This window comes from Limanda limanda, chromosome 10, assembly GCF_963576545.1.
Source record: "Limanda limanda chromosome 10, fLimLim1.1, whole genome shotgun sequence".
NCBI lineage: Eukaryota > Metazoa > Chordata > Actinopteri > Pleuronectiformes > Pleuronectidae > Limanda > Limanda limanda.
In genome coordinates this window covers 5,484,110-5,506,732 of record NC_083645.1, presented here as the reverse complement: position 1 = coordinate 5,506,732, position 22,623 = coordinate 5,484,110, and the positions used below count along the sequence as shown (strand labels likewise).

General features: G+C 44.1%; 56 non-coding genes across 56 annotated transcripts; all 56 read right to left on the bottom strand.

Annotated features, from left to right (window-relative positions):
• Positions 1-127: 127 nt before the first annotated feature.
• On the bottom strand, positions 128-234 carry LOC133012773 (U6 spliceosomal RNA). The gene has a single exon (XR_009681211.1). It is a non-coding gene; the product is annotated as a U6 spliceosomal RNA (small nuclear RNA).
• A 296-nt stretch (positions 235-530) lies between these two features.
• On the bottom strand, positions 531-637 carry LOC133012725 (U6 spliceosomal RNA). Its single transcript, XR_009681165.1, has one exon. It is a non-coding gene; the product is annotated as a U6 spliceosomal RNA (small nuclear RNA).
• A 294-nt stretch (positions 638-931) lies between these two features.
• LOC133012858 (U6 spliceosomal RNA) lies at positions 932-1,038 on the bottom strand. The gene has a single exon (XR_009681290.1). It is a non-coding gene; the product is annotated as a U6 spliceosomal RNA (small nuclear RNA).
• Positions 1,039-1,333: 295 nt separating this feature from the next.
• Positions 1,334-1,440, bottom strand: LOC133012478 (U6 spliceosomal RNA). The gene has a single exon (XR_009680934.1). It is a non-coding gene; the product is annotated as a U6 spliceosomal RNA (small nuclear RNA).
• Positions 1,441-1,736: 296 nt separating this feature from the next.
• LOC133012424 (U6 spliceosomal RNA) lies at positions 1,737-1,843 on the bottom strand. The gene has a single exon (XR_009680884.1). It is a non-coding gene; the product is annotated as a U6 spliceosomal RNA (small nuclear RNA).
• A 294-nt stretch (positions 1,844-2,137) lies between these two features.
• Positions 2,138-2,244, bottom strand: LOC133012896 (U6 spliceosomal RNA). The gene has a single exon (XR_009681327.1). It is a non-coding gene; the product is annotated as a U6 spliceosomal RNA (small nuclear RNA).
• A 295-nt stretch (positions 2,245-2,539) lies between these two features.
• On the bottom strand, positions 2,540-2,646 carry LOC133012970 (U6 spliceosomal RNA). Its single transcript, XR_009681396.1, has one exon. It is a non-coding gene; the product is annotated as a U6 spliceosomal RNA (small nuclear RNA).
• Positions 2,647-2,942: 296 nt separating this feature from the next.
• LOC133012946 (U6 spliceosomal RNA) lies at positions 2,943-3,049 on the bottom strand. Its single transcript, XR_009681373.1, has one exon. It is a non-coding gene; the product is annotated as a U6 spliceosomal RNA (small nuclear RNA).
• Positions 3,050-3,343: 294 nt separating this feature from the next.
• On the bottom strand, positions 3,344-3,450 carry LOC133012788 (U6 spliceosomal RNA). The gene has a single exon (XR_009681225.1). It is a non-coding gene; the product is annotated as a U6 spliceosomal RNA (small nuclear RNA).
• Positions 3,451-3,743: 293 nt separating this feature from the next.
• LOC133012535 (U6 spliceosomal RNA) lies at positions 3,744-3,850 on the bottom strand. Its single transcript, XR_009680988.1, has one exon. It is a non-coding gene; the product is annotated as a U6 spliceosomal RNA (small nuclear RNA).
• A 297-nt stretch (positions 3,851-4,147) lies between these two features.
• LOC133012477 (U6 spliceosomal RNA) lies at positions 4,148-4,254 on the bottom strand. The gene has a single exon (XR_009680933.1). It is a non-coding gene; the product is annotated as a U6 spliceosomal RNA (small nuclear RNA).
• Positions 4,255-4,550: 296 nt separating this feature from the next.
• LOC133012401 (U6 spliceosomal RNA) lies at positions 4,551-4,657 on the bottom strand. Its single transcript, XR_009680862.1, has one exon. It is a non-coding gene; the product is annotated as a U6 spliceosomal RNA (small nuclear RNA).
• A 294-nt stretch (positions 4,658-4,951) lies between these two features.
• On the bottom strand, positions 4,952-5,058 carry LOC133012857 (U6 spliceosomal RNA). The gene has a single exon (XR_009681289.1). It is a non-coding gene; the product is annotated as a U6 spliceosomal RNA (small nuclear RNA).
• A 295-nt stretch (positions 5,059-5,353) lies between these two features.
• On the bottom strand, positions 5,354-5,460 carry LOC133012534 (U6 spliceosomal RNA). Its single transcript, XR_009680987.1, has one exon. It is a non-coding gene; the product is annotated as a U6 spliceosomal RNA (small nuclear RNA).
• A 297-nt stretch (positions 5,461-5,757) lies between these two features.
• LOC133012475 (U6 spliceosomal RNA) lies at positions 5,758-5,864 on the bottom strand. Its single transcript, XR_009680932.1, has one exon. It is a non-coding gene; the product is annotated as a U6 spliceosomal RNA (small nuclear RNA).
• Positions 5,865-6,158: 294 nt separating this feature from the next.
• On the bottom strand, positions 6,159-6,265 carry LOC133012854 (U6 spliceosomal RNA). Its single transcript, XR_009681287.1, has one exon. It is a non-coding gene; the product is annotated as a U6 spliceosomal RNA (small nuclear RNA).
• A 296-nt stretch (positions 6,266-6,561) lies between these two features.
• LOC133012474 (U6 spliceosomal RNA) lies at positions 6,562-6,668 on the bottom strand. Its single transcript, XR_009680931.1, has one exon. It is a non-coding gene; the product is annotated as a U6 spliceosomal RNA (small nuclear RNA).
• Positions 6,669-6,964: 296 nt separating this feature from the next.
• On the bottom strand, positions 6,965-7,071 carry LOC133012853 (U6 spliceosomal RNA). Its single transcript, XR_009681286.1, has one exon. It is a non-coding gene; the product is annotated as a U6 spliceosomal RNA (small nuclear RNA).
• A 294-nt stretch (positions 7,072-7,365) lies between these two features.
• LOC133012466 (U6 spliceosomal RNA) lies at positions 7,366-7,472 on the bottom strand. The gene has a single exon (XR_009680923.1). It is a non-coding gene; the product is annotated as a U6 spliceosomal RNA (small nuclear RNA).
• A 296-nt stretch (positions 7,473-7,768) lies between these two features.
• Positions 7,769-7,875, bottom strand: LOC133012899 (U6 spliceosomal RNA). The gene has a single exon (XR_009681329.1). It is a non-coding gene; the product is annotated as a U6 spliceosomal RNA (small nuclear RNA).
• A 294-nt stretch (positions 7,876-8,169) lies between these two features.
• On the bottom strand, positions 8,170-8,276 carry LOC133012454 (U6 spliceosomal RNA). Its single transcript, XR_009680912.1, has one exon. It is a non-coding gene; the product is annotated as a U6 spliceosomal RNA (small nuclear RNA).
• A 296-nt stretch (positions 8,277-8,572) lies between these two features.
• Positions 8,573-8,679, bottom strand: LOC133012974 (U6 spliceosomal RNA). The gene has a single exon (XR_009681400.1). It is a non-coding gene; the product is annotated as a U6 spliceosomal RNA (small nuclear RNA).
• A 294-nt stretch (positions 8,680-8,973) lies between these two features.
• Positions 8,974-9,080, bottom strand: LOC133012724 (U6 spliceosomal RNA). Its single transcript, XR_009681164.1, has one exon. It is a non-coding gene; the product is annotated as a U6 spliceosomal RNA (small nuclear RNA).
• A 294-nt stretch (positions 9,081-9,374) lies between these two features.
• LOC133012442 (U6 spliceosomal RNA) lies at positions 9,375-9,481 on the bottom strand. The gene has a single exon (XR_009680901.1). It is a non-coding gene; the product is annotated as a U6 spliceosomal RNA (small nuclear RNA).
• A 296-nt stretch (positions 9,482-9,777) lies between these two features.
• Positions 9,778-9,884, bottom strand: LOC133012536 (U6 spliceosomal RNA). Its single transcript, XR_009680989.1, has one exon. It is a non-coding gene; the product is annotated as a U6 spliceosomal RNA (small nuclear RNA).
• A 297-nt stretch (positions 9,885-10,181) lies between these two features.
• On the bottom strand, positions 10,182-10,288 carry LOC133012458 (U6 spliceosomal RNA). Its single transcript, XR_009680916.1, has one exon. It is a non-coding gene; the product is annotated as a U6 spliceosomal RNA (small nuclear RNA).
• A 294-nt stretch (positions 10,289-10,582) lies between these two features.
• Positions 10,583-10,689, bottom strand: LOC133012545 (U6 spliceosomal RNA). Its single transcript, XR_009680997.1, has one exon. It is a non-coding gene; the product is annotated as a U6 spliceosomal RNA (small nuclear RNA).
• Positions 10,690-10,985: 296 nt separating this feature from the next.
• LOC133012431 (U6 spliceosomal RNA) lies at positions 10,986-11,092 on the bottom strand. Its single transcript, XR_009680890.1, has one exon. It is a non-coding gene; the product is annotated as a U6 spliceosomal RNA (small nuclear RNA).
• Positions 11,093-11,388: 296 nt separating this feature from the next.
• On the bottom strand, positions 11,389-11,495 carry LOC133012932 (U6 spliceosomal RNA). The gene has a single exon (XR_009681360.1). It is a non-coding gene; the product is annotated as a U6 spliceosomal RNA (small nuclear RNA).
• Positions 11,496-11,789: 294 nt separating this feature from the next.
• LOC133012387 (U6 spliceosomal RNA) lies at positions 11,790-11,896 on the bottom strand. The gene has a single exon (XR_009680848.1). It is a non-coding gene; the product is annotated as a U6 spliceosomal RNA (small nuclear RNA).
• A 295-nt stretch (positions 11,897-12,191) lies between these two features.
• On the bottom strand, positions 12,192-12,298 carry LOC133012810 (U6 spliceosomal RNA). The gene has a single exon (XR_009681245.1). It is a non-coding gene; the product is annotated as a U6 spliceosomal RNA (small nuclear RNA).
• A 294-nt stretch (positions 12,299-12,592) lies between these two features.
• LOC133012465 (U6 spliceosomal RNA) lies at positions 12,593-12,698 on the bottom strand. The gene has a single exon (XR_009680922.1). It is a non-coding gene; the product is annotated as a U6 spliceosomal RNA (small nuclear RNA).
• A 295-nt stretch (positions 12,699-12,993) lies between these two features.
• On the bottom strand, positions 12,994-13,100 carry LOC133012533 (U6 spliceosomal RNA). The gene has a single exon (XR_009680986.1). It is a non-coding gene; the product is annotated as a U6 spliceosomal RNA (small nuclear RNA).
• Positions 13,101-13,397: 297 nt separating this feature from the next.
• Positions 13,398-13,504, bottom strand: LOC133012419 (U6 spliceosomal RNA). The gene has a single exon (XR_009680879.1). It is a non-coding gene; the product is annotated as a U6 spliceosomal RNA (small nuclear RNA).
• Positions 13,505-13,798: 294 nt separating this feature from the next.
• LOC133012852 (U6 spliceosomal RNA) lies at positions 13,799-13,905 on the bottom strand. The gene has a single exon (XR_009681285.1). It is a non-coding gene; the product is annotated as a U6 spliceosomal RNA (small nuclear RNA).
• Positions 13,906-14,201: 296 nt separating this feature from the next.
• On the bottom strand, positions 14,202-14,308 carry LOC133012407 (U6 spliceosomal RNA). The gene has a single exon (XR_009680868.1). It is a non-coding gene; the product is annotated as a U6 spliceosomal RNA (small nuclear RNA).
• Positions 14,309-14,604: 296 nt separating this feature from the next.
• Positions 14,605-14,711, bottom strand: LOC133012550 (U6 spliceosomal RNA). Its single transcript, XR_009681002.1, has one exon. It is a non-coding gene; the product is annotated as a U6 spliceosomal RNA (small nuclear RNA).
• A 293-nt stretch (positions 14,712-15,004) lies between these two features.
• Positions 15,005-15,110, bottom strand: LOC133012464 (U6 spliceosomal RNA). Its single transcript, XR_009680921.1, has one exon. It is a non-coding gene; the product is annotated as a U6 spliceosomal RNA (small nuclear RNA).
• Positions 15,111-15,405: 295 nt separating this feature from the next.
• LOC133012532 (U6 spliceosomal RNA) lies at positions 15,406-15,512 on the bottom strand. Its single transcript, XR_009680985.1, has one exon. It is a non-coding gene; the product is annotated as a U6 spliceosomal RNA (small nuclear RNA).
• A 297-nt stretch (positions 15,513-15,809) lies between these two features.
• On the bottom strand, positions 15,810-15,916 carry LOC133012394 (U6 spliceosomal RNA). The gene has a single exon (XR_009680856.1). It is a non-coding gene; the product is annotated as a U6 spliceosomal RNA (small nuclear RNA).
• Positions 15,917-16,210: 294 nt separating this feature from the next.
• On the bottom strand, positions 16,211-16,317 carry LOC133012851 (U6 spliceosomal RNA). The gene has a single exon (XR_009681284.1). It is a non-coding gene; the product is annotated as a U6 spliceosomal RNA (small nuclear RNA).
• Positions 16,318-16,613: 296 nt separating this feature from the next.
• Positions 16,614-16,720, bottom strand: LOC133012382 (U6 spliceosomal RNA). The gene has a single exon (XR_009680844.1). It is a non-coding gene; the product is annotated as a U6 spliceosomal RNA (small nuclear RNA).
• A 296-nt stretch (positions 16,721-17,016) lies between these two features.
• LOC133012850 (U6 spliceosomal RNA) lies at positions 17,017-17,123 on the bottom strand. The gene has a single exon (XR_009681283.1). It is a non-coding gene; the product is annotated as a U6 spliceosomal RNA (small nuclear RNA).
• A 294-nt stretch (positions 17,124-17,417) lies between these two features.
• Positions 17,418-17,524, bottom strand: LOC133012371 (U6 spliceosomal RNA). Its single transcript, XR_009680833.1, has one exon. It is a non-coding gene; the product is annotated as a U6 spliceosomal RNA (small nuclear RNA).
• Positions 17,525-17,820: 296 nt separating this feature from the next.
• Positions 17,821-17,927, bottom strand: LOC133012898 (U6 spliceosomal RNA). The gene has a single exon (XR_009681328.1). It is a non-coding gene; the product is annotated as a U6 spliceosomal RNA (small nuclear RNA).
• A 294-nt stretch (positions 17,928-18,221) lies between these two features.
• Positions 18,222-18,328, bottom strand: LOC133012835 (U6 spliceosomal RNA). Its single transcript, XR_009681269.1, has one exon. It is a non-coding gene; the product is annotated as a U6 spliceosomal RNA (small nuclear RNA).
• Positions 18,329-18,624: 296 nt separating this feature from the next.
• On the bottom strand, positions 18,625-18,731 carry LOC133012972 (U6 spliceosomal RNA). The gene has a single exon (XR_009681398.1). It is a non-coding gene; the product is annotated as a U6 spliceosomal RNA (small nuclear RNA).
• A 294-nt stretch (positions 18,732-19,025) lies between these two features.
• On the bottom strand, positions 19,026-19,132 carry LOC133012723 (U6 spliceosomal RNA). The gene has a single exon (XR_009681163.1). It is a non-coding gene; the product is annotated as a U6 spliceosomal RNA (small nuclear RNA).
• Positions 19,133-19,426: 294 nt separating this feature from the next.
• LOC133012359 (U6 spliceosomal RNA) lies at positions 19,427-19,533 on the bottom strand. The gene has a single exon (XR_009680822.1). It is a non-coding gene; the product is annotated as a U6 spliceosomal RNA (small nuclear RNA).
• Positions 19,534-19,829: 296 nt separating this feature from the next.
• Positions 19,830-19,936, bottom strand: LOC133012778 (U6 spliceosomal RNA). The gene has a single exon (XR_009681215.1). It is a non-coding gene; the product is annotated as a U6 spliceosomal RNA (small nuclear RNA).
• Positions 19,937-20,230: 294 nt separating this feature from the next.
• Positions 20,231-20,337, bottom strand: LOC133012800 (U6 spliceosomal RNA). The gene has a single exon (XR_009681236.1). It is a non-coding gene; the product is annotated as a U6 spliceosomal RNA (small nuclear RNA).
• Positions 20,338-20,634: 297 nt separating this feature from the next.
• Positions 20,635-20,741, bottom strand: LOC133012453 (U6 spliceosomal RNA). The gene has a single exon (XR_009680911.1). It is a non-coding gene; the product is annotated as a U6 spliceosomal RNA (small nuclear RNA).
• Positions 20,742-21,035: 294 nt separating this feature from the next.
• Positions 21,036-21,142, bottom strand: LOC133012544 (U6 spliceosomal RNA). Its single transcript, XR_009680996.1, has one exon. It is a non-coding gene; the product is annotated as a U6 spliceosomal RNA (small nuclear RNA).
• Positions 21,143-21,438: 296 nt separating this feature from the next.
• LOC133012661 (U6 spliceosomal RNA) lies at positions 21,439-21,545 on the bottom strand. The gene has a single exon (XR_009681105.1). It is a non-coding gene; the product is annotated as a U6 spliceosomal RNA (small nuclear RNA).
• Positions 21,546-21,842: 297 nt separating this feature from the next.
• LOC133012416 (U6 spliceosomal RNA) lies at positions 21,843-21,949 on the bottom strand. Its single transcript, XR_009680876.1, has one exon. It is a non-coding gene; the product is annotated as a U6 spliceosomal RNA (small nuclear RNA).
• A 294-nt stretch (positions 21,950-22,243) lies between these two features.
• On the bottom strand, positions 22,244-22,350 carry LOC133012645 (U6 spliceosomal RNA). Its single transcript, XR_009681090.1, has one exon. It is a non-coding gene; the product is annotated as a U6 spliceosomal RNA (small nuclear RNA).
• Between the last annotated feature and the right edge of the window lie 273 nt (positions 22,351-22,623).

The window sequence follows — 22,623 nt, the reverse complement described above, 5'->3', positions numbered from 1 at the left end:
AAATCCGTCCAGTTTGTACCGTGTGAATTCATAAAGAGGCTCAGAGTAAAGCCTCCTGGAACACAGATAAGTGGAAGATTCCTAGAAAAGGAGGAAAGTAGCCTTGTGCCAAAGTCATTTTTGGACCAAAATATGGAAACGCTTCACGAATTTGCGTGTCATCCTTTCGCAGGGGCCATGCTAATCTTCTCTGTATCGTATCCAATTTATTATATGTACTGCCTAAGCAAGTACAGGTTTTTCCCTGCAGTGGTGCCTGTATATATTCCCCCATCAGGTGAGTGGACCCTTTGCTACGGTCAAAAAAGGAAGGAGGCTAAACTTTGGTCACACCCATTGTGGGAAATATGGTTTCGCATTACTGGCCTCGCTCTAACGATCACCGATACATTGAAAATGGCTACAAATCCTTCCAGTTTGTACCTGTGAATTCATAAAGTGGCTCAGAGTAAAGCCTCCTGGAACACAGAGAAGCAGAAGATTCCTAGAAAAGGATGAAAGTAGCCTTGTGCCAAAGTCATTTTTGGACCAAAATATGGAAACGCTTCACGAATTTGCGTGTCATCCTTTCGCAGGGGCCATGCTAATCTTCTCTGTATCGTATCCAATTTATTATATGTACTGCCGGAGCAAGTACAGGTGTTTCCCTGCAGTGGTGCCTGTATATTCCCCCATCAGGTGAGTGGACCCTTTGCTACGGTCAAAAAAGGAAGGAGGCTAAACTTTGGTCACACCCATTGTGGGAAATATGGTTTCGCATCACTGGCCTCTCTCTAACGATCACCGATACATTGAAAATGGCTACAAATCCGTCCAGTTTGTACCGGGTGAATTCATAAAGAGGCTCAGAGTAAAGCCTCCTGGAACACAGATAAGCGGAAGATTCCTAGAAAAGGATGAAGTAGCCTTGTGCCAAAGTCATTTTTGGACCAAAATATGGAAACGCTTCAGGAATTTTCGTGTCATCCTTTCGCAGGGGCCATGCTAATCTTCTCTGTATCGTATCCAATTTATTATATGTACTGCTGAAGCAAGTACAGGTTTTTCCCTGCAGTGGTGCCTGTATATTCCCCCATCAGGTGAGTGGACCCTTTGCTACGGTCAAAAAAGGAAGGAGGCTAAACTTTGGTCACACCCATTGTGGGAAATATGGTTTCGCATCACTGGCCTCTCTCTAACGATCACCGGTACATTGAAAATGGCTACAAATCCTTCCAGTTTGTACCGTGTGAATTCATAAAGAGGCTCAGAGTAAAGCCTCCTGGAACACAGATGAGTGGAAGATTCCTAGAAAAGGAGGAAAGTAGCCTTGTGCCAAAGTCATTTTTGGACCAAAATATGGAAACGCTTCACGAATTTGCGTGTCATCCTTTCGCAGGGGCCATGCTAATCTTCTCTGTATCGTATCCAATTTATTATATGTACTGCCGAAGCAAGTACAGGTTTTTCCCTGCAGTGGTGCCTGTATATAATCCCCCATCAGGTGAGTGGACCCTTTGCTACGGTCAAAAAAGGAAGGAGGCTAAACTTTGGTCACACCCATTGTGGGAAATATGGTTTCGCATTACTGGCCTCGCTCTAACGATCACCGATACATTAAAAATGGCTACAAATCCTTCCAGTTTGTACCTGTGAATTCAAAAAGTGGCTCAGAGTAAAGCCTCCTGGAACACAGATAAGCAGAAGATTCCTAGAAAAGGATGAAAGTAGCCTTGTGCCAAAGTCATTTTTGGACCAAAATATGGAAACGCTTCACGAATTTGCGTGTCATCCTTTCGCAGGGGCCATGCTAACCTTCTCTGTATCGTATCCAACTTATTATATGTACTGCCGGAGCAAGTACAGGTGTTTCCATGCAGTGGTGCCTGTATATTCCCCCATCAGGTGAGTGGACCCTTTGCTACGGTCAAAAAAGGAAGGAGGCTAAACTTTGGTCACACCCATTGTGGGAAATATGGTTTCGCATCACTGGCCTCTCTCTAACGATCACCGATACATTGAAAATGGCTACAAATCCGTCCAGTTTGTACCGTGTGAATTTATAAAGAGGCTCAGAGTAAAGCCTCCTGGAACACAGATAAGCGGAAGATTCCTAGAAAAGGATGAAGTAGCCTTGTGCCAAAGTCATTTTTGGACCAAAATATGGAAACGCTTCAGGAATTTTTGTGTCATCCTTTCGCAGGGGCCATGCTAATCTTCTCTGTATCGTATCCAATTTATTATATGTACTGCTGAAGCAAGTACAGGTTTTTCCCTGCAGTGGTGCCTGTATATTCCCCCATCAGGTGAGTGGACCCTTTGCTACGGTCAAAAAAGGAAGGAGGCTAAACTTTGGTCACACCCATTGTGGGAAATATGGTTTCGCATCACTGGCCTCTCTCTAACGATCACCGGTACATTGAAAATGGCTACAAATCCTTCCAGTTTGTACCGTGTGAATTCATAAAGAGGCTCAGAGTAAAGCCTCCTGGAACACAGATGAGTGGAAGATTCCTAGAAAAGGAGGAAAGTAGCCTTGTGCCAAAGTCATTTTTGGACCAAAATATGGAAACGCTTCACGAATTTGCGTGTCATCCTTTCGCAGGGGCCATGCTAATCTTCTCTGTATCATATCCAATTTATTATATGTAGTGCCGAAGAAAGTACAGGTTTTTCCCTGCAGTGGTGCCTGTATATATTCCCCCATCAGGTGAGTGGACCCTTTGCTATGGTCAAAAAAGGAAGGAGGCTAAACTTTGGTCACATCCATTGTGGGAAATATGGTTTCGCATTACTGGCCTCGCTCTAACGATAACCGATACATTAAAAATGGCTACAAATCCTTCCAGTTTGTACCTGTGAATTCATAAAGTGGCTCAGAGTAAAGCCTCCTGGAACACAGATAAGCAGAAGATTCCTAGAAAAGGATGAAAGTAGCCTTGTGCCAAAGTCATTTTTGGACCAAAATATGGAAACGCTTCACGAATTTGCGTGTCATCCTTTCTCAGGGGCCATGCTAATCTTCTCTGTATCGTATCCAATTTATTATATGTACTGCCGGAGCAAGTACAGGTGTTTCCCTGCAGTGGTGCCTGTATATTCCCCCATCAGGTGAGTGGACCCTTTGCTACGGTCAAAAAAGGAAGGAGGCTAAACTTTGGTCACACCCATTGTGGGAAATATGGTTTCGCATCACTGGCCTCTCTCTAACGATCACCGATACATTGAAAATGGCTACAAATCCGTCCAGTTTGTACCGTGTGAATTCATAAAGAGGCTCAGAGTAAAGCCTCCTGGAACACAGATAAGCGGAAGATTCCTAGAAAAGGATGAAGTAGCCTTGTGCCAAAGTCAATTTTGGACCAAAATATGGAAACGCTTCACGAATTTTCGTGTCATCCTTTCGCAGGGGCCATGCTAATCTTCTCTGTATCGTATCCAATTTATTATATGTACTGCCGGAGCAAGTACAGGTGTTTCCCTGCAGTTGTGCCTGTATATTCCTCCATCAGGTGAGTGGACCCTTTGCTACGGTCAAAAAAGGAAGGAGGCTAAACTTTGGTCACACCCATTGTGGGAAATATGGTTTCGCATCACTGGCCTCTCTCTAACGATCACGATGCATTGAAAATGGCTACAAATCCGTCCAGTTTGTACCGTGTGAATTCATAAAGAGGCTCAGAGTAAAGCCTCCTGGAACACAGATAAGCGGAAGATTCCTAGAAAAGGATGAAGTAGCCTTGTGCCAAAGTCATTTTTGGACCAAAATATGGAAACGCTTCACAAATTTGCGTGTCATCCTTTCGCAGGGGCCATGCTAATCTTCTCTGTATCGTATCCAATTTATTATATGTACTGCCGAAGCAAGTACAGGTTTTTCCCTGCAGTGGTGCCTGTATATAATCCCCCATCAGGTGAGTGGACCCTTTGCTACGGTCAAAAAAGGAAGGAGGCTAAACTTTGGTCACACCCATTGTGGGAAATATGGTTTCGCATCACTGGCCTCTCTCTAACGATCACCGATACATTGAAAATGGCTACAAATCTGTCCAGTTTGTACCGTGTGAATTCATAAAGAGGCTCAGAGTAAAGCCTCCTGGAACACAGATAAGTGGAAGATTCCTAGAAAAGGAGGAAAGTAGCCTTGTGCCAAAGTCATTTTTGGACCAAAATATGGAAACGCTTCACGAATTTGCGTGTCATCCTTTCGCAGGGGCCATGCTAATCTTCTCTGTATCGTATCCAATTTATTATATGTACTGCCGAAGCAAGTACAGGTTTTTCCCTGCAGTGGTGCCTGTATATATTCCCCCATCAGGTGAGTGGACCCTTTGCTACGGTCAAAAAAGGAAGGAGGCTAAACTTTGGTCACACCCATTGTGGGAAATATGGTTTCGCATTACTGGCCTCGCTCTAACGATCACCGATACATTAAAAATGGCTACAAATCCTTCCAGTTTGTACCTGTGAATTCATAAAGTGGCTCAGAGTAAAGCCTCCTGGAACACAGATAAGCAGAAGATTCCTAGAAAAGGATGAAAGTAGCCTTGTGCCAAAGTCATTTTTGGACCAAAATATGGAAACGCTTCACGAATTTGCGTGTCATCCTTTCGCAGGGGCCATGCTAATCTTCTCTGTATCGTATCAAATTTATTATATGTACTGCCGGAGCAAGTACAGGTTTTTCCCTGCAGTGGTGCCTGTATATTCCCCCATCAGGTGAGTGGACCCTTTGCTACGGTCAAAAATGGAAGGAGACTAAACTTTGGTCACACCCATTGTGGGAAATATGGTTTCGCATCACTGGCCTCTCTCGAACGATCACCGATACATTGAAAATGGCTACAAATCCGTCCAGTTTGTACCGTGTGAATTCATAAAGAGGCTCAGAGTAAAGCCTCCTGGAACACAGATAAGCGGAAGATTCCTAGAAAAGGATGAAGTAGCCTTGTGCCAAAGTCATTTTTGGACCAAAATATGGAAACGCTTCAGGAATTTTCGTGTCATCCTTTCGCAGGGGCCATGCTAATCTTCTCTGTATCGTATCCAATTTATTATATGTACTGCTGAAGCAAGTACAGGTTTTTCCCCTGCAGTGGTGCCTGTATATTCCCCCATCAGGTGAGTGGACCCTTTGCTACGGTCAAAAAAGGAAGGAGGCTAAACTTTGGTCACACCCATTGTGGGAAATATGGTTTCGCATCACTGGCCTCTCTCTAACGATCACCGATACATTGAAAATGGCTACAAATCCGTCCAGTTTGTACCGTGTGAATTCATAAAGAGGCTCAGAGTAAAGCCTCCTGGAACACAGATAAGCGGAAGATTCCTAGAAAAGGATGAAGTAGCCTTGTGCCAAAGTCATTTTTGGACCAAAATATGGAAACGCTTCACAAATTTGCGTGTCATCCTTTCGCAGGGGCCATGCTAATCTTCTCTGTATCGTATCCAATTTATTATATGTACTGCCGAAGCAAGTACAGGTTTTTCCCTGCAGTGGTGCCTGTATATAATCCCCCATCAGGTGAGTGGACCCTTTGCTACGGTCAAAAAAGGAAGGAGGCTAAACTTTGGTCACACCCATTGTGGGAAATATGGTTTCGCATCACTGGCCTCTCTCTAACGATCACCGATACATTGAAAATGGCTACAAATCTGTCCAGTTTGTACCGTGTGAATTCATAAAGAGGCTCAGAGTAAAGCCTCCTGGAACACAGATAAGTGGAAGATTCCTAGAAAAGGAGGAAAGTAGCCTTGTGCCAAAGTCATTTTTGGACCAAAATATGGAAACGCTTCACGAATTTGCGTGTCATCCTTTCGCAGGGGCCATGCTAATCTTCTCTGTATCGTATCCAATTTATTATATGTACTGCCGAAGCAAGTACAGGTTTTTCCCTGCAGTGGTGCCTGTATATTCCCCCATCAGGTGAGTGGACCCTTTGCTACGGTCAAAAAAGGAAGGAGACTAAACTTTGGTCACACCCATTGTGGGAAATATGGTTTCGCATCACTGTTCTCTCTCGAACGATCACCGATACATTGAAAATGGCTACAAATCCGTCCAGTTTGTACCGTGTGAATTCATAAAGAGGCTCAGAGTAAAGCCTCCTGGAACACAGATAAGCGGAAGATTCCTAGAAAAGGATGAAGTAGCCTTGTGCCAAAGTCATTTTTGGACCAAAATATGGAAACGCTTCAGGAATTTTCGTGTCATCCTTTCGCAGGGGCCATGCTAATCTTCTCTGTATCGTATCCAATTTATTATATGTACTGCTGAAGCAAGTACAGGTTTTTCCCCTGCAGTGGTGCCTGTATATTCCCCCATCAGGTGAGTGGACCCTTTGCTACGGTCAAAAAAGGAAGGAGGCTAAACTTTGGTCACACCCATTGTGGGAAATATGGTTTCGCATCACTGGCCTCTCTCTAACGATCACCGGTACATTAAAAATGGCTACAAATCCTTCCAGTTTGTACCGTGTGAATTCATAAAGAGGCTCAGAGTAAAGCCTCCTGGAACACAGATGAGTGGAAGATTCCTAGAAAAGGAGGAAAGTAGCCTTGTGCCAAAGTCATTTTTGGACCAAAATATGGAAACGCTTCACGAATTTGCGTGTCATCCTTTCGCAGGGGCCATGCTAATCTTCTCTGTATCGTATCCAATTTATTATATGTACTGCCGAAGCAAGTACAGGTTTTTCCCTGCAGTGGTGCCTGTATATATTCCCCCATCAGGTGAGTGGACCCTTTGCTACGGTCAAAAAAGGAAGGAGGCTAAACTTTGGTCACACCCATTGTGGGAAATATGGTTTCGCATCACTGGCCTCTCTCTAACGATCACCGATACATTGAAAATGGCTACAAATCCGTCCAGTTTGTACCGTGTGAATTCATAAAGAGGCTCAGAGTAAAGCCTCCTGGAACACAGATAAGCGGAAGATTCCTAGAAAAGGATGAAGTAGCCTTGTGCCAAAGTCATTTTTGGACCAAAATATGGAAACGCTTCAGGAATTTTCGTGTCATCCTTTCGCAGGGGCCATGCTAATCTTCTCTGTATCGTATCCAATTTATTATATGTACTGCTGAAGCAAGTACAGGTTTTTCCCTGCAGTGGTGCCTGTATATTCCCCCATCAGGTGAGTGGACCCTTTGCTACGGTCAAAAAAGGAAGGAGGCTAAACTTTGGTCACACCCATTGTGGGAAATATGGTTTCGCATCACTGGCCTCTCTCTAACGATCACCGGTACATTGAAAATGGCTACAAATCCTTCCAGTTTGTACCTGTGAATTCATAAAGAGGCTCAGAGTAAAGCCTCCTGGAACACAGATGAGTGGAAGATTCCTAGAAAAGGAGGAAAGTAGCCTTGTGCCAAAGTCATTTTTGGACCAAAATATGGAAACGCTTCACGAATTTGCGTGTCATCCTTTCGCAGGGGCCATGCTAATCTTCTCTGTATCGTATCCAATTTATTATATGTACTGCCGAAGCAAGTACAGGTTTTTCCCTGCAGTGGTGCCTGTATATATTCCCCCATCAGGTGAGTGGACCCTTTGCTACGGTCAAAAAAGGAAGGAGGCTAAACTTTGGTCACATCCATTGTGGGAAATATGGTTTCGCATTACTGGCCTCGCTCTAACTATCACCGATACATTAAAAACGGCTACAAATCCTTCCAGTTTGTACCTGTGAATTCATAAAGTGGCTCAGAGTAAAGCCTCCTGGAACACAGATAAGCAGAAGATTCCTAGAAAAGGATGAAAGTAGCCTTGTGCCAAAGTCATTTTTGGACCAAAATATGGAAACGCTTCACGAATTTGCGTGTCATCCTTTCGCAGGGGCCATGCTAATCTTCTCTGTATCGTATCCAATATATTATATGTACTGCCGGAGCAAGTACAGGTGTTTCCCTGCAGTGGTGCCTGTATATTCCCCCATCAGGTGAGTGGACCCTTTGCTACGGTCAAAAAAGGAAGGAGGCTAAACTTTGGTCACACCCATTGTGGGAAATATGGTTTCGCATCACTGGCCTCTCTCTAACGATCACCGATACATTGAAAATGGCTACAAATCCTTCCAGTTTGTACCGTGTGAATTCATAAAGAGGCTCAGAGTAAAGCCATCTGGAACACAGATAAGCGGAAGATTCCTAGAAAAGGATGAAGTAGCCTTGTGCCAAAGTCATTTTTGGACCAAAATATGGAAACGCTTCACGAATTTGCGTGTCATCCTTTCGCAGGGGCCATGCTAATCTTCTCTGTATCGTATCCAATTTATTATATGTACTGCCGAAGCAAGTACAGGTTTTTCCCTGCAGTGGTGCCTGTATATATTCCCCCATCAGGTGAGTGGACCCTTTGCTACGGTCAAAAAAGGAAGGAGGCTAAACTTTGGTCACACCCATTGTGGGAAATATGGTTTCGCATCACTGGCCTCTCTCTAACGATCACCGATACATTGAAAATGGCTACAAATCCGTCCAGTTTGTACCGTGTGAATTCATAAAGAGGCTCAGAGTAAAGCCTCCTGGAACACAGATAAGCGGAAGATTCCTAGAAAAGGATGAAGTAGCCTTGTGCCAAAGTCATTTTTGGACCAAAATATGGAAACGCTTCACGAATTTTCGTGTCATCCTTTCGCAGGGCCCATGCTAATCTTCTCTGTATCGTATCCAATTTATTATATGTACTGCTGAAGCAAGTACAGGTTTTTCCCTGCAGTGGTGCCTGTATATTCCCCCATCAGGTGAGTGGACCCTTTGCTACGGTCAAAAAAGGAAGGAGGCTAAACTTTGGTCACATCCATTGTGGGAAATATGGTTTCGCATTCCTGGCCTCGCTCTAACGATCACTGATACATTAAAAATGGCTACAAATCCTTCCAGTTTGTACCTGTGAATTCATAAAGAGGCTCAGAGTAAAGCCTCCTGGAACACAGATAAGCAGAAGATTCCTAGAAAAGGATGAAAGTAGCCTTGTGACAAAGTCATTTTTGGACCAAAATATGGAAACGCTTCACGAATTTGCGTGTCATCCTTTCGCAGGGGCCATGCTAATCTTCTCTGTATCGTATCCAATTTATTATATGTACTGCCGGAGCAAGTACAGGTGTTGCCCTGCAGTGGTGCCTGTATATTCCCCCATCAGGTGAGTGGACCCTTTGCTACGGTCAAAAAAGGAAGGAGGCTAAACTTTGGTCACACCCATTGTGGGAAATATGGTTTCGCATCACTGGCCTCTCTCTAACGATCACCGATACATTGAAAATGGCTACAAATCCTTCCAGTTTGTACCGTGTGAATTCATAAAGAGGCTCAGAGTAAAGCCTCCTGGAACACAGATAAGCGGAAGATTCCTAGAAAAGAATGAAGTAGCCTTGTGCCAAAGTCATTTTTGGACCAAAATATGGAAACGCTTCACGAATTTGCGTGTCATCCTTTCGCAGGGGCCATGCTAATCTTCTCTGTATCGTATCCAATTTATTATATGTACTGCCGAAGCAAGTACAGGTTTTTCCCTGCAGTGGTGCCTGTATATATTCCCCCATCAGGTGAGTGGACCCTTTGCTACGGTCAAAAAAGGAAGGAGGCTAAACTTTGGTCACACCCATTGTGGGAAATATGGTTTCGCATTACTGGCCTCACTCTAACGATCACTGATACATTAAAAATGGCTACAAATCCTTCCAGTTTGTACCTGTGAATTCATAAAGAGGCTCAGAATAAAGCCTCCTGGAACACAGATAAGCGGAAGATTCCTAGAAAAGGATGAAAGTAGCCTTGTGCCAAAGTCATTTTTGGACCAAAATATGGAAATGCTTCACGAATTTGCGTGTCATCCTTTCGCAGGGGCCATGCTAATCTTCTCTGTATCGTATCCAATTTATTATATGTACTGCCGAAGCAAGTACAGGTTTTTCCCTGGAGTGGTGCCTGTATATATTCCCCCATCAGGTGAGTGGACCCTTTGCTACGGTCAAAAAAGGAAGGAGGCTAAACTTTGGTCACACCCATTGTGGGAAATATGGTTTCGCATCACTGGCCTCTCTCTAACGATCACTGATACATTGAAAATGGCTACAAATCTGTCCAGTTTGTACCTTGTGAATTCATAAAGAGGCTCAGAGTAAAGCCTCCTGGAACACAGATAAGTGGAAGATTCCTTGAAAAGGAGGAAAGTAGCCTTGTGCCAAAGTCATTTTTGGACCAAAATATGGAAACGCATCACGAATTTGCGTGTCATCCTTTCGCAGGGGCCATGCTAATCTTCTCTGTATCGTATCCAATTCATTATATGTACTGGCTGTGCAAGTAAAGGTGTTTCCCTGCAGTGGTGCCTGTATATTCCCCCATCAGGTGAGTGGACCCTTTGCTACGGTCAAAAAAGGAAGGAGGCTAAACTTTGGTCACACCCATTGTGGGAAATATGGTTTCGCATCACTGGCCTCTCTCTAACGATCACCGATATATTGAAAATGGCTACAAATCCGTCCAGTGTGTACCGTGTGAATTCATAAAGAGGCTCAGAGTAAAGCCTCCTGGAACACAGATAAGCGGAAGATTCCTAGAAAAGGATGAAGTAGCTTTGTGCCAAAGTCATTTTTGGACCAAAATATGGAAACGCTTCACGAATTTTCGTGTCATCCTTTCGCAGGGGCCATGCTAATCTTCTCTGTATCGTATCCAATTTATTATATGTACTGCCGAAGCAAGTACAGGTTTTCCCCTGGAGTGGTGCCTGTATATATTCCCCCATCAGGTGAGTGGACCCTTTGCTACGGTCAAAAAAGGAAGGAGGCTAAACTTTGGTCACACCCATTGTGGGAAATATGGTTTCGCATCACTGGCCTCTCTCTAACGATCACCGATACATTGAAAATGGCTACAAATCTGTCCAGTTTGTACCGTGTGAATTCATAAAGAGGCTCAGAGTAAAGCCTCCTGGAACACAGATAAGTGGAAGATTCCTAGAAAAGGATGAAGTAGCCTTGTGCCAAAGTCATTTTTTGACCAAAATATGGAAACGCTTCACGAATTTGCGTGTCATCCTTTCGCAGGGGCCATGCTAATCTTCTCTGTATCGTATCCAATTTATTATATGTACTGCCGAAGCAAGTACAGGTTTTTCCCTGCAGTGGTGCCTGTATATATTCCCCCATCAGGTGAGTGGACCCTTTGCTACGGTCAAAAAAGGAAGGAGGCTAAACTTTGGTCACACCCATTGTGGGAAATATGGTTTCGCATTACTGGCCTCGCTCTAACGATCACCGATACATTAAAAATGGCTACAAATCCTTCCAGTTTGTACCTGTGAATTCATAAAGTGGCTCAGAGTAAAGCCTCCTGGAACACAGATAAGCAGAAGATTCCTAGAAAAGGATGAAAGTAGCCTTGTGCCAACGTCATTTTTGGACCAAAATATGGAAACGCTTCACGAATTTGCGTGTCATCCTTTCGCAGGGGCCATGCTAATCTTCTCTGTATCGTATCAAATTTATTATATGTACTGCCGGAGCAAGTACAGGTGTTTCCCTGCAGTGGTGCCTGTATATTCCCCCATCAGGTGAGTGGACCCTTTGCTACGGTCAAAAATGGAAGGAGACTAAACTTTGGTCACACCCATTGTGGGAAATATGGTTTCGCATCACTGGCCTCTCTCGAACGATCACCGATACATTGAAAATGGCTACAAATCCGTCCAGTTTGTACCGTGTGAATTCATAAAGAGGCTCAGAGTAAAGCCTCCTGGAACACAGATAAGCGGAAGATTCCTAGAAAAGGATGAAGTAGCCTTGTGCCAAAGTCATTTTTGGACCAAAATATGGAAACGCTTCAGGAATTTTCGTGTCATCCTTTCGCAGGGGCCATGCTAATTTTCTCTGTATCGTATCCAATTTATTATATGTACTGCTGAAGCAAGTACAGGTTTTTCCCCTGCAGTGGTGCCTGCATATTCCCCCATCAGGTGAGTGGACCCTTTGCTACGATCAAAAAAGGAAGGAGGCTAAACTTTGGTCACACCCATTGTGGGAAATATGGTTTCGCATCACTGGCCTCTCTCTAACGATCACCGATACATTGAAAATGGCTACAAATCCGTCCAGTTTGTACCGTGTGAATTCATAAAGAGGCTCAGAGTAAAGCCTCCTGGAACACAGATAAGCGGAAGATTCCTAGAAAAGGATGAAGTAGCCTTGTGCCAAAGTCATTTTTGGACCAAAATATGGAAACGCTTCACGAATTTGCGTGTCATCCTTTCACAGGGGCCATGCTAATCTTCTCTGTATCGTATCCAATTTATTATATGTACTGCCGAAGCAAGTACAGGTTTTTCCCTGCAGTGGTGCCTGTATATTCCCCCATCAGGTGAGTGGACCCTTTGCTACGGTCAAAAATGGAAGGAGACTAAACTTTGGTCACACCCATTGTGGGAAATATGGTTTCGCATCACTGGCCTCTCTCGAACGATCACCGATACATTGAAAATGGCTACAAATCCGTCCAGTTTGTACCGTGTGAATTCATAAAGAGGCTCAGAGTAAAGCCTCCTGGAACACAGATAAGCGGAAGATTCCTAGAAAAGGATGAAGTAGCCTTGTGCCAAAGTCATTTTTGGACCAAAATATGGAAACGCTTCAGGAATTTTCGTGTCATCCTTTCCAGGGGCCATGCTAATCTTCTCTGTATCGTATCCAATTTATTATATGTACTGCTGAAGCAAGTACAGGTTTTTCCCCTGCAGTGGTGCCTGTATATTCCCCCATCAGGTGAGTGGACCCTTTGCTACGGTCAAAAAAGGAAGGAGGCTAAACTTTGGTCACACCCATTGTGGGAAATATGGTTTCGCATCACTGGCCTCTCTCTAACGATCACTGATACATTGAAAATGGCTACAAATCCGTCCAGTTTGTACCGTGTGAATTCTTAAAGAGGCTCAGAGTAAAGCCTCCTGGAACACAGATAAGCGGAAGATTCCTAGAAAAGGATGAAGTAGCCTTGTGCCAAAGTCATTTTTGGACCAAAATATGGAAACGCTTCACAAATTTGCGTGTCATCCTTTCGCAGGGGCCATGCTAATCTTCTCTGTATCGTATCCAATTTATTATATGTACTGCCGAAGCAAGTACAGGTTTTTCCCTGCAGTGGTGCCTGTATATAATCCCCCATCAGGTGAGTGGACCCTTTGCTACGGTCAAAAAAGGAAGGAGGCTAAACTTTGGTCACACCCATTGTGGGAAATATGGTTTCGAATCACTGGCCTCTCTCTAACGATCACCGATACATTGAAAATGGCTACAAATCTGTCCAGTTTGTACCGTGTGAATTCATAAAGAGGCTCAGAGTAAAGCCTCCTGGAACACAGATAAGTGGAAGATTCCTAGAAAAGGAGGAAAGTAGCCTTGTGCCAAAGTCATTTTTGGACCAAAATATGGAAACGCTTCACGAATTTGCGTGTCATCCTTTCGCAGGGGCCATGCTAATCTTCTCTGTATCGTATCCAATTTATTATATGTACTGCCGAAGCAAGTACAGGTTTTTCCCTGCAGTGGTGCCTGTATATTCCCCCATCAGGTGAGTGGACCCTTTGCTACGGTCAAAAAAGGAAGGAGACTAAACTTTGGTCACACCCATTGTGGGAAATATGGTTTCGCATCACTGGCCTCTCTCGAACGATCACCGATACATTGAAAATGGCTACAAATCCGTCCAGTTTGTACCGTGTGAATTCATAAAGAGGCTCAGAGTAAAGCCTCCTGGAACACAGATAAGCGGAAGATTCCTAGAAAAGGATGAAGTAGCCTTGTGCCAAAGTCATTTTTGGACCAAAATATGGAAACGCTTCAGGAATTTTCGTGTCATCCTTTCGCAGGGGCCATGCTAATCTTCTCTGTATCGTATCCAATTTATTATATGTACTGCTGAAGCAAGTACAGGTTTTTCCCCTGCAGTGGTGCCTGTATATTCCCCCATCAGGTGAGTGGACCCTTTGCTACGGTCAAAAAAGGAAGGAGGCTAAACTTTGGTCACACCCATTGTGGGAAATATGGTTTCGCATCACTGGCCTCTCTCTAACGATCACCGGTACATTAAAAATGGCTACAAATCCTTCCAGTTTGTACCGTGTGAATTCATAAAGAGGCTCAGAGTAAAGCCTCCTGGAACACAGATGAGTGGAAGATTCCTAGAAAAGGAGGAAAGTAGCCTTGTGCCAAAGTCATTTTTGGACCAAAATATGGAAACGCTTCACGAATTTGCGTGTCATCCTTTCGCAGGGGCCATGCTAATCTTCTCTGTATCGTATCCAATTTATTATATGTACTGCCGAAGCAAGTACAGGTTTTTCCCTGCAGTGGTGCCTGTATATATTCCCCCATCAGGTGAGTGGACCCTTTGCTACGGTCAAAAAAGGAAGGAGGCTAAACTTTGGTCACACCCATTGTGGGAAATATGGTTTCGCATCACTGGCCTCTCTCTAACGATCACCGATACATTGAAAATGGCTACAAATCCGTCCAGTTTGTACCGTGTGAATTCATAAAGAGGCTCAGAGTAAAGCCTCCTGGAACACAGATAAGCGGAAGATTCCTAGAAAAGGATGAAGTAGCCTTGTGCCAAAGTCATTTTTGGACCAAAATATGGAAACGCTTCAGGAATTTTCGTGTCATCCTTACGCAGGGGCCATGCTAATCTTCTCTGTATCGTATCCAATTTATTATATGTACTGCCGAAGCAAGTACAGGTTTTTCCCTGCAGTGGTGCCTGTATATTCCCCCATCAGGTGAGTGGACCCTTTGCTACGGTCAAAAAAGGAAGGAGGCTAAACTTTGGTCACACCCATTGTGGGAAATATGGTTTCGCATCACTGGCCTCTCTCTAACGATCACCGGTACATTGAAAATGGCTACAAATCCTTCCAGTTTGTACCTGTGAATTCATAAAGAGGCTCAGAGTAAAGCCTCCTGGAACACAGATAAGCGGAAGATTCCTAGAAAAGGATGAAGTAGCCTTGTGCCAAAGTCATTTTTGGACCAAAATATGGAAACGCTTCAGGAATTTTCGTGTCATCCTTTCCAGGGGCCATGCTAATCTTCTCTGTATCGTATCCAATTTATTATATGTACTGCTGAAGCAAGTACAGGTTTTTCCCCTGCAGTGGTGCCTGTATATTCCCCCATCAGGTGAGTGGACCCTTTGCTACGGTCAAAAAAGGAAGGAGGCTAAACTTTGGTCACACCCATTGTGGGAAATATGGTTTCGCATCACTGGCCTCTCTCTAACGATCACTGATACATTGAAAATGGCTACAAATCCGTCCAGTTTGTACCGTGTGAATTCTTAAAGAGGCTCAGAGTAAAGCCTCCTGGAACACAGATAAGCGGAAGATTCCTAGAAAAGGATGAAGTAGCCTTGTGCCAAAGTCATTTTTGGACCAAAATATGGAAACGCTTCACAAATTTGCGTGTCATCCTTTCGCAGGGGCCATGCTAATCTTCTCTGTATCGTATCCAATTTATTATATGTACTGCCGAAGCAAGTACAGGTTTTTCCCTGCAGTGGTGCCTGTATATAATCCCCCATCAGGTGAGTGGACCCTTTGCTACGGTCAAAAAAGGAAGGAGGCTAAACTTTGGTCACACCCATTGTGGGAAATATGGTTTCGAATCACTGGCCTCTCTCTAACGATCACCGATACATTGAAAATGGCTACAAATCTGTCCAGTTTGTACCGTGTGAATTCATAAAGAGGCTCAGAGTAAAGCCTCCTGGAACACAGATAAGTGGAAGATTCCTAGAAAAGGAGGAAAGTAGCCTTGTGCCAAAGTCATTTTTGGACCAAAATATGGAAACGCTTCACGAATTTGCGTGTCATCCTTTCGCAGGGGCCATGCTAATCTTCTCTGTATCGTATCCAATTTATTATATGTACTGCCGAAGCAAGTACAGGTTTTTCCCTGCAGTGGTGCCTGTATATTCCCCCATCAGGTGAGTGGACCCTTTGCTACGGTCAAAAAAGGAAGGAGACTAAACTTTGGTCACACCCATTGTGGGAAATATGGTTTCGCATCACTGGCCTCTCTCGAACGATCACCGATACATTGAAAATGGCTACAAATCCGTCCAGTTTGTACCGTGTGAATTCATAAAGAGGCTCAGAGTAAAGCCTCCTGGAACACAGATAAGCGGAAGATTCCTAGAAAAGGATGAAGTAGCCTTGTGCCAAAGTCATTTTTGGACCAAAATATGGAAACGCTTCAGGAATTTTCGTGTCATCCTTTCGCAGGGGCCATGCTAATCTTCTCTGTATCGTATCCAATTTATTATATGTACTGCTGAAGCAAGTACAGGTTTTTCCCCTGCAGTGGTGCCTGTATATTCCCCCATCAGGTGAGTGGACCCTTTGCTACGGTCAAAAAAGGAAGGAGGCTAAACTTTGGTCACACCCATTGTGGGAAATATGGTTTCGCATCACTGGCCTCTCTCTAACGATCACCGGTACATTAAAAATGGCTACAAATCCTTCCAGTTTGTACCGTGTGAATTCATAAAGAGGCTCAGAGTAAAGCCTCCTGGAACACAGATGAGTGGAAGATTCCTAGAAAAGGAGGAAAGTAGCCTTGTGCCAAAGTCATTTTTGGACCAAAATATGGAAACGCTTCACGAATTTGCGTGTCATCCTTTCGCAGGGGCCATGCTAATCTTCTCTGTATCGTATCCAATTTATTATATGTACTGCCGAAGCAAGTACAGGTTTTTCCCTGCAGTGGTGCCTGTATATATTCCCCCATCAGGTGAGTGGACCCTTTGCTACGGTCAAAAAAGGAAGGAGGCTAAACTTTGGTCACACCCATTGTGGGAAATATGGTTTCGCATCACTGGCCTCTCTCTAACGATCACCGATACATTGAAAATGGCTACAAATCCGTCCAGTTTGTACCGTGTGAATTCATAAAGAGGCTCAGAGTAAAGCCTCCTGGAACACAGATAAGCGGAAGATTCCTAGAAAAGGATGAAGTAGCCTTGTGCCAAAGTCATTTTTGGACCAAAATATGGAAACGCTTCAGGAATTTTCGTGTCATCCTTTCGCAGGGGCCATGCTAATCTTCTCTGTATCGTATCCAATTTATTATATGTACTGCTGAAGCAAGTACAGGTTTTTCCCTGCAGTGGTGCCTGTATATTCCCCCATCAGGTGAGTGGACCCTTTGCTACGGTCAAAAAAGGAAGGAGGCTAAACTTTGGTCACACCCATTGTGGGAAATATGGTTTCGCATCACTGGCCTCTCTCTAACGATCACCGGTACATTGAAAATGGCTACAAATCCTTCCAGTTTGTACCTGTGAATTCATAAAGAGGCTCAGAGTAAAGCCTCCTGGAACACAGATGAGTGGAAGATTCCTAGAAAAGGAGGAAAGTAGCCTTGTGCCAAAGTCATTTTTGGACCAAAATATGGAAACGCTTCACGAATTTGCGTGTCATCCTTTCGCAGGGGCCATGCTAATCTTCTCTGTATCGTATCCAATTTATTATATGTACTGCCGAAGCAAGTACAGGTTTTTCCCTGCAGTGGTGCCTGTATATATTCCCCCATCAGGTGAGTGGACCCTTTGCTACGGTCAAAAAAGGAAGGAGGCTAAACTTTGGTCACATCCATTGTGGGAAATATGGTTTCGCATTACTGGCCTCGCTCTAACGATCACCGATACATTAAAAACGGCTACAAATCCTTCCAGTTTGTACCTGTGAATTCATAAAGTGGCTCAGAGTAAAGCCTCCTGGAACACAGATAAGCAGAAGATTCCTAGAAAAGGATGAAAGTAGCCTTGTGCCAAAGTCATTTTTGGACCAAAATATGGAAACGCTTCACGAATTTGCGTGTCATCCTTTCGCAGGGGCCATGCTAATCTTCTCTGTATCGTATCCAATATATTATATGTACTGCCGGAGCAAGTACAGGTGTTTCCCTGCAGTGGTGCCTGTATATTCCCCCATCAGGTGAGTGGACCCTTTGCTACGGTCAAAAAAGGAAGGAGGCTAAACTTTGGTCACACCCATTGTGGGAAATATGGTTTCGCATCACTGGCCTCTCTCTAACGATCACCGATACATTGAAAATGGCTACAAATCCTTCCAGTTTGTACCGTGTGAATTCATAAAGAGGCTCAGAGTAAAGCCATCTGGAACACAGATAAGCGGAAGATTCCTAGAAAAGGATGAAGTAGCCTTGTGCCAAAGTCATTTTTGGACCAAAATATGGAAACGCTTCACGAATTTGCGTGTCATCCTTTCGCAGGGGCCATGCTAATCTTCTCTGTATCGTATCCAACTTATTATATGTACTGCCGAAGCAAGTACAGGTTTTTCCCTGCAGTGGTGCCTGTATATATTCCCCCATCAGGTGAGTGGACCCTTTGCTACGGTCAAAAAAGGAAGGAGGCTAAACTTTGGTCACACCCATTGTGGGAAATATGGTTTCGCATCACTGGCCTCTCTCTAACGATCACCGATACATTGAAAATGGTTACAAATCCGTCCAGTTTGTACCGTGTGAATTCATAAAGAGGCTCAGAGTAAAGCCTCCTGGAACACAGATAAGCGGAAGATTCCTAGAAAAGGATGAAGTAGCCTTGTGCCAAAGTCATTTTTGGACCAAAATATGGAAACGCTTCACGAATTTTCGTGTCATCCTTTCGCAGGGCCCATGCTAATCTTCTCTGTATCGTATCCAATTTATTATATGTACTGCTGAAGCAAGTACAGGTTTTTCCCTGCAGTGGTGCCTGTATATTCCCCCATCAGGTGAGTGGACCCTTTGCTACGGTCAAAAAAGGAAGGAGGCTAAACTTTGGTCACATCCATTGTGGGAAATATGGTTTCGCATTCCTGGCCTCGCTCTAACGATCACTGATACATTAAAAATGGCTACAAATCCTTCCAGTTTGTACCTGTGAATTCATAAAGAGGCTCAGAGTAAAGCCTCCTGGAACACAGATAAGCAGAAGATTCCTAGAAAAGGATGAAAGTAGCCTTGTGACAAAGTCATTTTTGGACCAAAATATGGAAACGCTTCACGAATTTGCGTGTCATCCTTTCGCAGGGGCCATGCTAATCTTCTCTGTATCGTATCCAATTTATTATATGTACTGCCGGAGCAAGTACAGGTGTTGCCCTGCAGTGGTGCCTGTATATTCCCCCATCAGGTGAGTGGACCCTTTGCTACGGTCAAAAAAGGAAGGAGGCTAAACTTTGGTCACACCCATTGTGGGAAATATGGTTTCGCATCACTGGCCTCTCTCTAACGATCACCGATACATTGAAAATGGCTACAAATCCTTCCAGTTTGTACCGTGTGAATTCATAAAGAGGCTCAGAGTAAAGCCTCCTGGAACACAGATAAGCGGAAGATTCCTAGAAAAGAATGAAGTAGCCTTGTGCCAAAGTCATTTTTGGACCAAAATATGGAAACGCTTCACGAATTTGCGTGTCATCCTTTCGCAGGGGCCATGCTAATCTTCTCTGTATCGTATCCAATTTATTATATGTACTGCCGAAGCAAGTACAGGTTTTTCCCTGCAGTGGTGCCTGTATATATTCCCCCATCAGGTGAGTGGACCCTTTGCTACGGTCAAAAAAGGAAGGAGGCTAAACTTTGGTCACACCCATTGTGGGAAATATGGTTTCGCATTACTGGCCTCACTCTAACGATCACTGATACATTAAAAATGGCTACAAATCCTTCCAGTTTGTACCTGTGAATTCATAAAGAGGCTCAGAATAAAGCCTCCTGGAACACAGATAAGCGGAAGATTCCTAGAAAAGGATGAAAGTAGCCTTGTGCCAAAGTCATTTTTGGACCAAAATATGGAAATGCTTCACGAATTTGCGTGTCATCCTTTCGCAGGGGCCATGCTAATCTTCTCTGTATCGTATCCAATTTATTATATGTACTGCCGGAGCAAGTACAGGTGTTTCCCTGCAGTGGTGCCTGTATATTCCCCCATCAGGTGAGTGGACCCTTTGCTACGGTCAAAAAAGGAAGGAGGCTAAACTTTGGTCACACCCATTGTGGGAAATATGGTTTCGCATCACTGGCCTCTCTCTAACGATCACCGATACATTGAAAATGGCTACAAATCCGTCCAGTTTGTACCGTGTGAATTCATAAAGAGGCTCAGAGTAAAGCCTCCTGGAACATAGATAAGCGGAAGGTTCCTAGAAAAGGATGAAGTAGCCTTGTGCCAAAGTCATTTTTGGACCAAAATTTGGAAACGCTTCACGAATTTGCGTGTCATCCTTTCACAGGGGCCATGCTAATCTTCTCTGTATCGTATCCAATTTATTATATGTACTGCCGAAGCAAGTACAGGTTTTTCCCTGGAGTGGTGCCTGTATATATTCCCCCATCAGGTGAGTGGACCCTTTGCTACGGTCAAAAAAGGAAGGAGGCTAAACTTTGGTCACACCCATTGTGGGAAATATGGTTTCGCATCACTGGCCTCTCTCTAACGATCACTGATACATTGAAAATGGCTACAAATCTGTCCAGTTTGTACCTTGTGAATTCATAAAGAGGCTCAGAGTAAAGCCTCCTGGAACACAGATAAGTGGAAGATTCCTTGAAAAGGAGGAAAGTAGCCTTGTGCCAAAGTCATTTTTGGACCAAAATATGGAAACGCTTCACGAATTTGCGTGTCATCCTTTCGCAGGGGCCATGCTAATCTTCTCTGTATCGTATCCAATTCATTATATGTACTGGCTGTGCAAGTAAAGGTGTTTCCCTGCAGTGGTGCCTGTATATTCCCCCATCAGGTGAGTGGACCCTTTGCTACGGTCAAAAAAGGAAGGAGGCTAAACTTTGGTCACACCCATTGTGGGAAATATGGTTTCGCATCACTGGCCTCTCTCTAACGATCACCGATATATTGAAAATGGCTACAAATCCGTCCAGTGTGTACCGTGTGAATTCATAAAGAGGCTCAGAGTAAAGCCTCCTGGAACACAGATAAGCGGAAGATTCCTAGAAAAGGATGAAGTAGCTTTGTGCCAAAGTCATTTTTGGACCAAAATATGGAAACGCTTCACGAATTTTCGTGTCATCCTTTCGCAGGGGCCATGCTAATCTTCTCTGTATCGTATCCAATTTATTATATGTACTGCCGAAGCAAGTACAGGTTTTCCCCTGGAGTGGTGCCTGTATATATTCCCCCATCAGGTGAGTGGACCCTTTGCTACGGTCAAAAAAGGAAGGAGGCTAAACTTTGGTCACACCCATTGTGGGAAATATGGTTTCGCATCACTGGCCTCTCTCTAACGATCACCGATACATTGAAAATGGCTACAAATCCGTCCAGTTTGTACCGTGTGAATTCATAAAGAGGCTCAGAGTAAAGCCTCCTGGAACACAGATAAGCGGAAGATTCCTAGAAAAGGATGAAGTAGCCTTGTGCCAAAGTCATTTTTGGACCAAAATATGGAAACGCTTCACGAATTTGCGTGTCATCCTTTCGCAGGGGCCATGCTAATCTTCTCTGTATCATATCCAATTTATTATATGTACTGCCGAAGCAAGTACAGGTTTTTCCCTGGAGTGGTGCCTGTATATATTCCCCCATCAGGTGAGTGGACCCTTTGCTACGGTCAAAAAAGGAAGGAGGCTAAACTTTGGTCACACCCATTGTGGGAAATATGGTTTCGCATCACTGGCCTCTCTCTAACGATCACCGATACATTGAAAATGGCTACAAATCCTTCCAGTTTGTACCGTGGGAATTCATAAAGAGGCTCAGAGTAAAGCCTCCTGGAACACAGATAAGCGGAAGATTCCTAGAAAAGGATGAAAGTAGCCTTGTGCCAAAGTCATTTTTGGACCAAAATATGGAAACGCTTCACGAATTTGCGTGTCATCCTTTCGCAGGGGCCATGCTATTCTTCTCTGTATCGTATCCAACTTATTATATGTACTGCCGGAGCAAGTACAGGTGTTTCCCTGCAGTGGTGCCTGTATATTCCCCCATCAGGTGAGTGGACCCTTTGCTACGGTCAAAAAAGGAAGGAGGCTAAACTTTGGTCACACCCAGTGTGGGAAATATGGTTTCGCATCACTGGCCTCTCTCTAACGATCACCGATACATTGAAAATGGCTACAAATCCGTTCAGTTTGTACCGTGTGAATTCATAAAGAGGCTCAGAGTAAAGCCTCCTGGAACACAGATAAGCGGAAGATTCCTAGAAAAGGATGAAGTAGCCTTGTGCCAAAGTCATTTTTGGACCAAAATATGGAAACGCTTCACGAATTTTCGTGTCATCCTTTCGCAGGGGCCATGCTAATCTTCTCTGTATCGTATCCAATTTATTATATGTACTGCTGAAGCAAGTACAGGTTTTTCCCTGCAGTGGTGCCTGTATATTCCCCCATCAGGTGAGTGGACCCTTTGCTACGGTCAAAAAAGGAAGGAGGCTAAACTTTGGTCACACCCATTGTGGGAAATATGGTTTCGCATTACTGGCCTCGCTCTAATGATCACTGATACATTAAAAATGGCTACAAATCCTTCCAGTTTGTACCTGTGAATTCATAAAGAGGCTCAGAGTAAAGCCTCCTGGAACACAGATAAGCAGAAGATTCCTAGAAAAGGATGAAAGTAGCCTTG